The sequence below is a fragment of the Cervus elaphus genome, chromosome X, assembly GCF_910594005.1.
Source record: "Cervus elaphus chromosome X, mCerEla1.1, whole genome shotgun sequence".
NCBI classification, from domain to species: Eukaryota; Metazoa; Chordata; class Mammalia; order Artiodactyla; family Cervidae; genus Cervus; species Cervus elaphus.
The window spans coordinates 45,439,322-45,449,094 of record NC_057848.1 but is presented as its reverse complement, the minus strand read 5'-3'; positions in this window follow the sequence as shown (position 1 = coordinate 45,449,094).

Genomic DNA, 9,773 nt, shown 5'->3' with positions numbered 1-9,773 from the left:
ATCAATTTGTAGAAGATACATCTATTCTAAGTATACTATATATAAGCAATAATAGAATTAGAATTTTTACCCTTTCCAATCTCTAATTGAATACTTGATCTAGGCATTGACCCTAAACAGCTGCTAACACCACAAAAAGATGGAACCAAACATGTATGTCTCGTTATTAAAACACAACCCTGACTGTAGTTTACTGAAGAGAACAAATAAGAGTCTGAAGCAAGCTTCAGATTGATCTCCCCATTTGCAGGAAATACTAGGGTAGAGGAACATGCTTAATTACACCATGAGCATGCAATATATTCTTTGAGTTCTTCATCAGATATTAATAAAGCTAACAGGTGTAAGAGGAATCTTCAGAATTAAATAATTTTTAAAATATAAAAAGTTTCATAAAAATAGACAAAACTGTAAATACATATGAGGAAAAGATTACTGTAAAACCAAGATGGAAGTCACTGTGGAGAAAGAGAGAGGTTTTGACTTGATGGGGAAATTGAAGGGCTTCAGGGTGTCTGCTATATTTCTGTTTCTTGACCTCAGTTGGGTACACGTGGGTTTACCTTATGGTAACCCTTCATGCCATATATTTGTTCAGTTTGTTTTCATAGTCTATGTTTTATTTTGCAATAAGAACATTAAAAATTGATTAAGGAGAGAAATGCATTCACAAAAATTTTTAAATGGCAATATTAGTATTTGAAAGACCCTGATGCTGGGAAAGATTGAAGGCAGGAGGAGAAGGGGACGACAGAGGATGAGATGGTTGGATGGCATCACCGACTCAATGGACATGAGTTTGAGTAAATTCCAGGAGTTGGTGGTGGACAGGGAGGCCTGGCGTGCTGCAGTCCATGGGGTCACAAAGAGTCAGACACGACTGAGGGACTGAACTGAACTGAACTGATTGGTAGTACCTTAAATGGAAGACTATGAGAGTTAAGTGAAAAGTATATTCAAAGCACTCCGACATGCCTGGTATGTCTAAAGTTCTTACTATCAGGGCATACTTTATTTCTGATTCTAAAATTAAGTTTTAAATATAGGTAGGTGTAACAGCAATTTAAACACATTTGTCATCTCACCATTACAACAAGCATAGAGGTGAGGTACTCATTCTTTGCCTCAGGGGTGTAACTGGTCATTGCCTTAATATGTTAAATGTCTGTTTTGTAATAATAATGGTGAATTGGAAAATTAATTCAATTATGAGGCCACTGACTTTGAATAAGGTACTTTTGTCATTTATGAGCTGTGCTAAATTGTGTGTGCAAGAAATACACTTCTATTTGGTTAAGTCCTGAGTTTGGGGAGGACTTATTCATATTACAGCAGCTGGAATTATCTTAACTATGACATCTGGGTAAATTGTTTAACATCTTTGTTTTTTGGTTTACTCTTCTGCAAAATGGGTATCAGTCTCTACCTCAAAGGGTTGTTGTGAGGATTAAAGGGGTTCAGGTTTATAAGTGTTTTGAACAATACCAGGCAGGCTCTGTCATTTATGGCTTTCTGGCTGCTTTCTGCCAGAACTGGCTCAAGAACTGGGCACCGCTGATACTGATATTTGCAGAAAATTCTCAGGATTTCAGCTGACAAAGCTTGGGGCAAAGATTGGTACACATGTGCTTTTGGTTATCTTTTTATATTGCTTAATTTATCCTTATGCTGACCACACATTCAAAACACCTCAAACCTGTTCTTTCCCTGTTTCACTCCTTAATCACGTGTGCTGCTTGATAATTTACTGGCTTTTCTTTCCAAGTAAGCACAGGGGACCTGTCATATACAAAGTAGTTCCTCCTAGAAGCATTTCAGAAGTTAATAATTCCAATAATATTAACCTGAGAGAATGTGCTGTTTGACTGAGGCTGCATGGCTATTCCCTCATGTGTCACTTGCTGCTTGCAATATGCTGAGAACGATGCCTTGTTATAACTGGGCCTGCTTTCTACTCTTTCTTTGTGGTCCCTCAGGTAAAATAGGTAATACGTCAAAGTAATTAATTATGGCTAAAACCAAGAGCTGTATTTTCCCAGCCTGAACTCTTTGGGAATGGGAATATGAGGACATTGTCCTCTCTGGGCAAATTTGCTTATGTTTATACATTTTTAAAACTGCTTATCCCTGAAGAAAAGAAATTAAGTCTCACAATTATGGATTGGAAAGTCATGAGGACTTTCTATTTTGAAAAGAAGAGCTAAGAGGAGTGGCTAGAAGTAAATGCCCCAACTTCTCTTAGCACTGCAGTTTTTAGAGGGCAGGATTAATATCTACCTTAACAGCCATCTAGGGTTGAGCAGACTCTTGCTGTGCAGGGTTCTAGTTTAGGGATTCAAAATGTGACCTTTAGAACAGGCCCTGTCTTGTAAGTGGCTAGAAACATCGGTCACAGGCATAAAATGAGGGTTCTGGACTTTCCCATTACTACCCATGTATTCTTGGGTAGCTCAATCACAATTCTAAGTATAAAGCAGCCTCACAGACATGTTATGAACACCAACTATGGAAGGCATCATGCCAGGTATTCCAGTGACAAAGATACATAGGGCTAGGTCCTTTTCTCTCTCTTATATGGGTAAGGAAATTGAAGTCATTGGACTTTGGGATCTCTAAAGCTCCTTTCAATCCAAAAAATTCTTCAGTATGACCATGTCTGATGTTTCATTTATTTTAATTATTGTGCTATGCTCAATCGCTTCAGTAGTGCCCGAGTCTTTGCGACCCCATGGACTGTAGCCACCAGGCTCCTCTGTCCATGGGCTTCTCAGGCAAGAATACTGGAGTGGGTTACCATGTCCTCCTCCAGGGGATCGTCCCAACCCAGGGATCAAACCTGCATCTCCAGCATTGCAGGAAGATTCTTTACTGCAGAGCCACCAGCAAGGCCATTTCAATTGTTAGAAGCTTCAAATGTAGTATTTAGAGGTTGCAGCCGTTTGGATGGATTTTCTTATTATTCCCAATGATCCAAGACTTCTGAAATGTAATGGGAAAAGCAGCAAATTTAGCCATTTCCCAAATTTGGGCTCCTATCGGCACCTCTCATGTCCTGCTGAGATACCGGGTGGGTGATTCCAAATCAGAAAGGTCATCTTCTATGTCAATATGAGCATTGTTGCTATTAGGGTTTGCTACCTTCTTAACATCAATGGACCGTCTCTAAACGAGGACTATTGCTAAGGTGACCATTTGGAGTTATGGCAGGCAAAAGTGTAGGTTAAACTGTGGTGATATATTTCTTAACTTAGGTGCTTCAATGTGCAAAAATATATCCTATACCAATGTGCACAGGAAAATAGAGGAGAGAGCCTGCACTCTGGACTCTGAGAGGAGAAACAAGACAAAAAAGTAGGCAGGTTCTATGTCACTAAAATGATATTTCCTTCCCTGGAGAAGGAAATGGCAACCCTCCAGTATCCTTGCCTGGAAGATTCCATGGACGGAGGAGCCTGGTAGGCTACAGTCCATAGGATCACAAAGAGTTGGACATGACTGAGCGACTTTACTATGTCACTAAAGGAGGATGTCAACTTGACTTTTGAGATTACTTGATGGGAAATTAAATAATACTTGTGAAGGGCAAGAAGAGCCAACCTTAGCTAATGGCTAGGTTCACTCCATCTGTCTTAACTGAGTAGGCTTCTTTCCCAGGAAGGCTCAAAAGGGCCATCCTAAACATCTCAAGAGGTGACATCACAGTAACCTAAGTAGAATGGCAGAATAGCACCTCAGAATGGTAATTTTTTCATCTCTTAAATGGAAAATCACAGTAACAGTATCTACTTCATAGACTGATGTGACAATGAAAGAAATTCATACGTGAAAGGGTACACAATAAGCACTATAATTGTTTGTGAAACAACAATTTTAAAAAAGGAAAAGGAATGCTACCACTGAAGACTGAATCAGGCCATAATTTTTCCATGGTTTTCTTCCCCAAAGTGAGTTCAAACATACCTGTCACACACATTTGTATATTAATGTACACGTGAGGACTTTATAGTATGGCTAAGTTGGTGGGAGTGTAGGTATACATATGCGTAAATGAGCAGGGAGGGGGTCAAGTATAAGAGGGAGTATGTGGGTACTTAGTACAAAATTACGTTGTACTTGGACATGATTGACATGGCATCATTTTGCTTATTCTGCTCCAAAACATCTCTTCTTTTATTGCAATCTGTTTACTTGCACATCCAGCTGCCATCTATTCTACCACTTTAATTCTTATTCTAATAGTTTCCCCAATATCCTAATATCATTACCATTTTTGCAAAATAAATTATTTGATAAAAGAGACTGCCTGCATTGTTCCCTATGCACTAAATTTTTAAACCTCCTAAAAATGGATGGCTTCCTGGTTGATTTTTCTCACTAGCATCATGTCCTGAAGATAACCTCTTTTTACTGTGCTGGTTGACACATAGCAAAGAGAGACTTTAATGCTTTTTCTTGCCAGCTAATCTGAGTCTCCATCAAGCTTAAAGTTACTTTCTTTGTTTATCAGGAGATATAAATCTAATAAGCATTTCCACTATCTTGAAACTGATATATGACAATGATACCCTAGGTCAAAATGAAAATTAAGGCAGTCATAATACCTATATAGGAGATAACTTCCTTTCGATAACCCTCCCCATCTGTACAAAGATATGTTAAAGTTCCACCAACCCAGGGAAACAACCCTATATTCTTTTAAATTGCTTTTAGGAGACTGAAAATAAAGATCCAATTTTTTTAAACTTGGTCATTACTGACTAATTAAATCTTCACATTTCACTTGTAAATAATGTAGTATAGCTACATTGTAACAGAGGGCACCAGTGTGTGAGTTTGTTAAAATCAGAGTAATCCCATCAAGAGTCATGGCACCATGATGAATTATTAGGATTCCTTAAAACTGTCTCAGGTCACTGTGCCTAGGATCAGATGTACTCAGTTGGAATAACAGTAGTTAGATTTTTGTGATAGAATACTAAAGGTGAGTAGAAGCATTTCCAGAGATTGTTTTGTTCATACAAAGACCTGTCATTAAAAAAAAAAAAAAAACCACATCCCAATGTACAAAGTTCAGTTCAGTTGCTCATTCATGTACGACTCTTTATGACCCCATGGACTGCAGCACGCCAGGCTTCCCTGTCCATCACCAACTCCCAGAGCCTGCTTAAACTGATGTCCATCAAATTGGTGATGCCATCCAACCATCTTATCCTCTGTTGTCCCCTTCTCCTCCTGCCTTCAATCTTGCCCAGCATCAGGTTCTTTTCCAATGAGTCAGTTCTTCACATCAGGTGGCCAAGTATTGGAGTTTTAGCTTCAGCATCAGTCCTTCCTGTGAATATTCAGGATTGATTTCCTTTAGGATTGACTGGTTTGATCTCCTTGCTGTCGAAGGGACTCTCAAGAGTCTTCTCCAACACCACAGTTCAAAAGCATCAATTCTTCGGTGCTCAGCTTTCTTTATGGTCCAACTCTCACATCCATACATGACCACTGGAAAAACCATAGCTTTGACTAGATGAACCTTTGTCGGCAAAGTAATATCTCTACCTTTTAATATGCTGTCTAGGTTGGTCATGCTTTTCTTCCACGGAGCAAGCATCTTTTAATTTCATGGCTGCAGTTACCATATGCAGTGATTCTGGAGCCCAAAACAACAAAGTCTGTCACTGTTTCCATTGTTTCCCTATCTATTTGCCATGAAATGATGGGACCGGATGCCATGGTCTTAGTTTTCTGAATGTTGAGTTTTAAGACAACTTTTTCACTCTCCTCTTTCACTTTCAACAAGAGGCTCGTTAGTTCTTTGCTTTATTCCATAAGGGTGGTGTCATTTGCATATCTGAGTTTATTGATATTTCTCTCGGCAATCTTGATTCCAGCTTGTGCTTCGTCCAGCCTGGCATTTTGCATGATGAACTCTGTATACAAGTTAAATAAGCAGGGTGAGAATATACAGCCTTGACATACTCCTTTCCTGATTTACAACTAGTCTGTTGTTCCATGTCCAGTTTTAACTGTTGCTTCTTGACCTGCATACAGATTACTAAGGAGGCAGGTAAGGTGGTCTGGTATTCCCATCTCTTGGAGAATTCTCCACAGTTTATTGTGATTCAAACAGTCAAAGGCTTTGGCATAGTCAATAAAGCAGAAGTAGATGTTTTTCTGGAAATTTCTTGCTTTTAATGATTCATCGGATGTTGTCAATTTGATCTCTGGTTCCTCTGCCTTTTCTAAATACTGCTTGAACATCTGGAAGTTCATGGTCCACATACTGTTGAAGCCTGGCTTGGAGAATTTTGAGCATTAATTTGCTAGTGTGTGAGATGAGTGTAATTGTGTGGTAGTTTGAACACTCTTTGGCATTGCCTTTATTTGGGATTGGAATGAAAATTGACCTTTTCCAGTCCTGTGGCCACTGCTGAGGTTTCCAAATTTGCTGGCATATTGAGTGCAGCACTTTCCCAGCATCATCTTTTAGGATGTGAAATAGCTCACCTGGAATTCCATCACCTCCACTAGCTTTGTTCATAGTGATGCTTCCTAAGGCCCATTTGACTTCGCATTCCAGGATGTCTGGTTCTCGTCCAGTGATCACACCATCGTGGTTATCTGTGTCATGAACAATAGAATGGGAAAGACTATAGATCTCTTCAAGAAAATTAGAGATACCAAGGGAACGTTTCATGCAAAGATGGGCACAATAAAGGACAGAAATGATATGATCCTAACAGAAGCAGAAGATGTTAAGAAGAGGTGGCAAGAATATAAAAGAATGATACAAAAAAGATCTTCATGACACAGATAACCAATATACTAAAGATCAAGATAAATTTAGATTAGAAATTCTACAATAATAATCTCAATGAATTATGTAAATATGTAAAGTGTGTCAAGCAAGACATACTACACTCAGTCAATGATTCTGCCACACTAAAGGTCAGAATTGGCAAAGATAATGTGAATCATTCTCTTTCTATAAATTTCTTCCTTTTTCCCTCCTCTCCTTTCTTCCTCCCTTCCTCATTTCATTAAACATTTACTGAGCACTTGCTATTTACCAGGCACTGTGCTCGCTGCTATCGACAAGGAACACAATGAAGAATAACTTATAATCCCTCTTCTCAAAGAGCTCACAGTCTACTGTTCACATACCTCCTCAGCATCACTATGAACTGATTGTTAGCCAAGGGTATTACAACAGGGAGCACTGGTTGGTAAGAAGGCACAAATAAATGACACATAACCCAAATTTAAAAGATAACTAAAAAAGCACAAAATGTTCTAATATCTTTGTCTCTCTGTAAAGTCAAACTGTCCCTCATAGCGGAAGTACTGATTTCAGCTCAATATATTCGAGAGTTTTCTCCTGTCCAGTTTTCTGAAAACAAAATAGGCTATGACTTGTATAGAATGATTATCATTTGAATAATCAAATATATGTTTATGCCTGTTTGTTTAGACCTAAACAAGCTGGAGACTGGATAACATGATGTCTAATGCCATTTCAAACTCTATAACATGATTATATTTAAATAAAATAACAGCACTCATTCAATCCCTACCCCCTTCAGTTCAAGCACTGCAAATTGTTTTTGGTCAGGGCCCACTGAACAAATAGTACCATCATCCTCCATGGTAAGAAGTCTACAGTACTGGGAGGCTCCTTCTCCTTCAATGTGTTCAGTCTCAAAGCTCAAAATATACCAAAGAAATATATTTGTTGTGGGGGTTCATATTACCCTACATTTGATATCTGGCAATGACTCTGGCTATCTGAAATAGAATCAAACTATTTTGAAAATAAATAAGAGTCATACAAAATCACTATAAAATGTATTATTTTAGTCCTTGACAAGAAACATTTAGGGAATATAAACTCCTTGACATAACATTACTACTACTACATTTGCTTCATTTGAAATGCAGAAAAAAAATTCAGTTGAATCAAAACTACATTTTTCTGCTGATGCAAGCATACAGTATGTTTTTTGATTTGCTGTGGGTTGTTGCTGTTGTTTATTTCTTTTTGGCAGCTTCTTCCAAGTGTAACATCTAGTCAAGGGAATGCTTTTCTTGCAAACTTTATGCCATTATTTCCAAGGATAATAAAATAAGAAAAAGGAAAAAGAAGATCCTATATTCAATAAAGTACACAGAAATATAAGCTTTCACCCATAGACACCACAAGATTCCGCATACACACACACACAGAAAACAGACATTTAACATCTAGTTTTAAAATCTGGATATTGTCCCCAAGCTCTGGTCCTCATTATACTATTATTTCCTTAAGAGATTTCTCCCTTAGTGATATCATCCTCTTCTACCATTTCAACCATCATTCCCTTACATCTGTCTTTTCTATCAATCATCTCCACCTGACTTGTGCAGTCTCCATCTTGATGTCTCAGTAACATATACAAATAAATTCAAAGGTACAACTCCTCTCTGTCTTCCTTATTTCTACTCCTGTAAAGGAAAATCCTTTCCCTAATCACTCAAGTTGTAAACATTTGATTTCTTGCCCTTCATTTTGGCCTTTCTTATGTAACCAATCATTTAATGATGCTAACTCTTCACAATGGCAATCATCTTCCTTCTCTTGTTCATGGTTTCTACTTTATTTTAGGGATTTACCATCTTTAGCCTGAAGTATGGTAATAATCTCATAAATGGGCTCAATCCAGACTCTCCTTTTCCAACCTACTTCACAAAACACCAGACAAATCCTACTGAAAATAATATTTACACATGTCATATTTTCCCCAAAACTTTCAATGGCATTCCCAATTATTTTAAGAACAGTATATGAAATCTATAACCTAGAATTCAAGTTCCCACATATTTGGGCTCAGTTATTATTTTAAATTGATCAAAGGGGCAAATTGCTTAACATCCCTTACTACACGTAAGAGGAGACTGAAACTGGAGAAAGAAATAAAATATTGTACAATAAGCAAGAATACAGGATCTTCAGGCTAGGTCTGTGCCTCTCTGCCTATGTCTTTGCTTATACCACTTTTTTTCTACCTGCAAAACCACCAATGATCCCTTCCTTGCTCTGCATATGCCTACTAACCCAAGCTCTCATGTCCACATTAATCAGTCTATTTGATCTTCTCTAGAGCTTCTCTGTGTTACTTGCATTTAGCATCCTCTGCCTTATACTGGAATGATCTCTCTCTCTCTAGGTATCATTTCACTCCCCATTTAGACTGTCAGCTAATGAAGGTCAGAAAAAGGCCTGGCACTTCTTTGGTAGCCCTTGTGAACACTAGCCAGGTACTCAACACATGCTGGCGTTTGAATATGGAGCATTTACCAAAATTGTGTCTTTGGTTTAGGGTAAAATTCTTGACCTGACTCAGTTCTTTATTTTACTGATGCCAGTTTGTGTGTGTGTGTGTGTAGACCTAGCCCCAATTAGTCTGCTATTCCTATAAATTATAACCTGCAGGGCCATGTACCTAGCCTTTCTCTGCAGATTGAGTTTCAAACTGTGACTGCTTCTTTTAAGCACATCAGTCAAAATCCTGGTTCAGAGTTATTTAAAGTGGTTTGTATTTTATGGTCCTATGAAGACTTCACATTGCAACTGCTGAGCTTTAAAAACACAGAAACTAGAAAGAGGGTACGAGGAACTGCCATCTGTCCCTATAAACAATTATCGGCCAGCCATCTGCCCTTATACTGGGTAATGATTTTAATGCTGGTAATATCTGACTGAAATACTCTCTCCCTGGAGCCAAAGAAAGGGAACCCATTAAAAA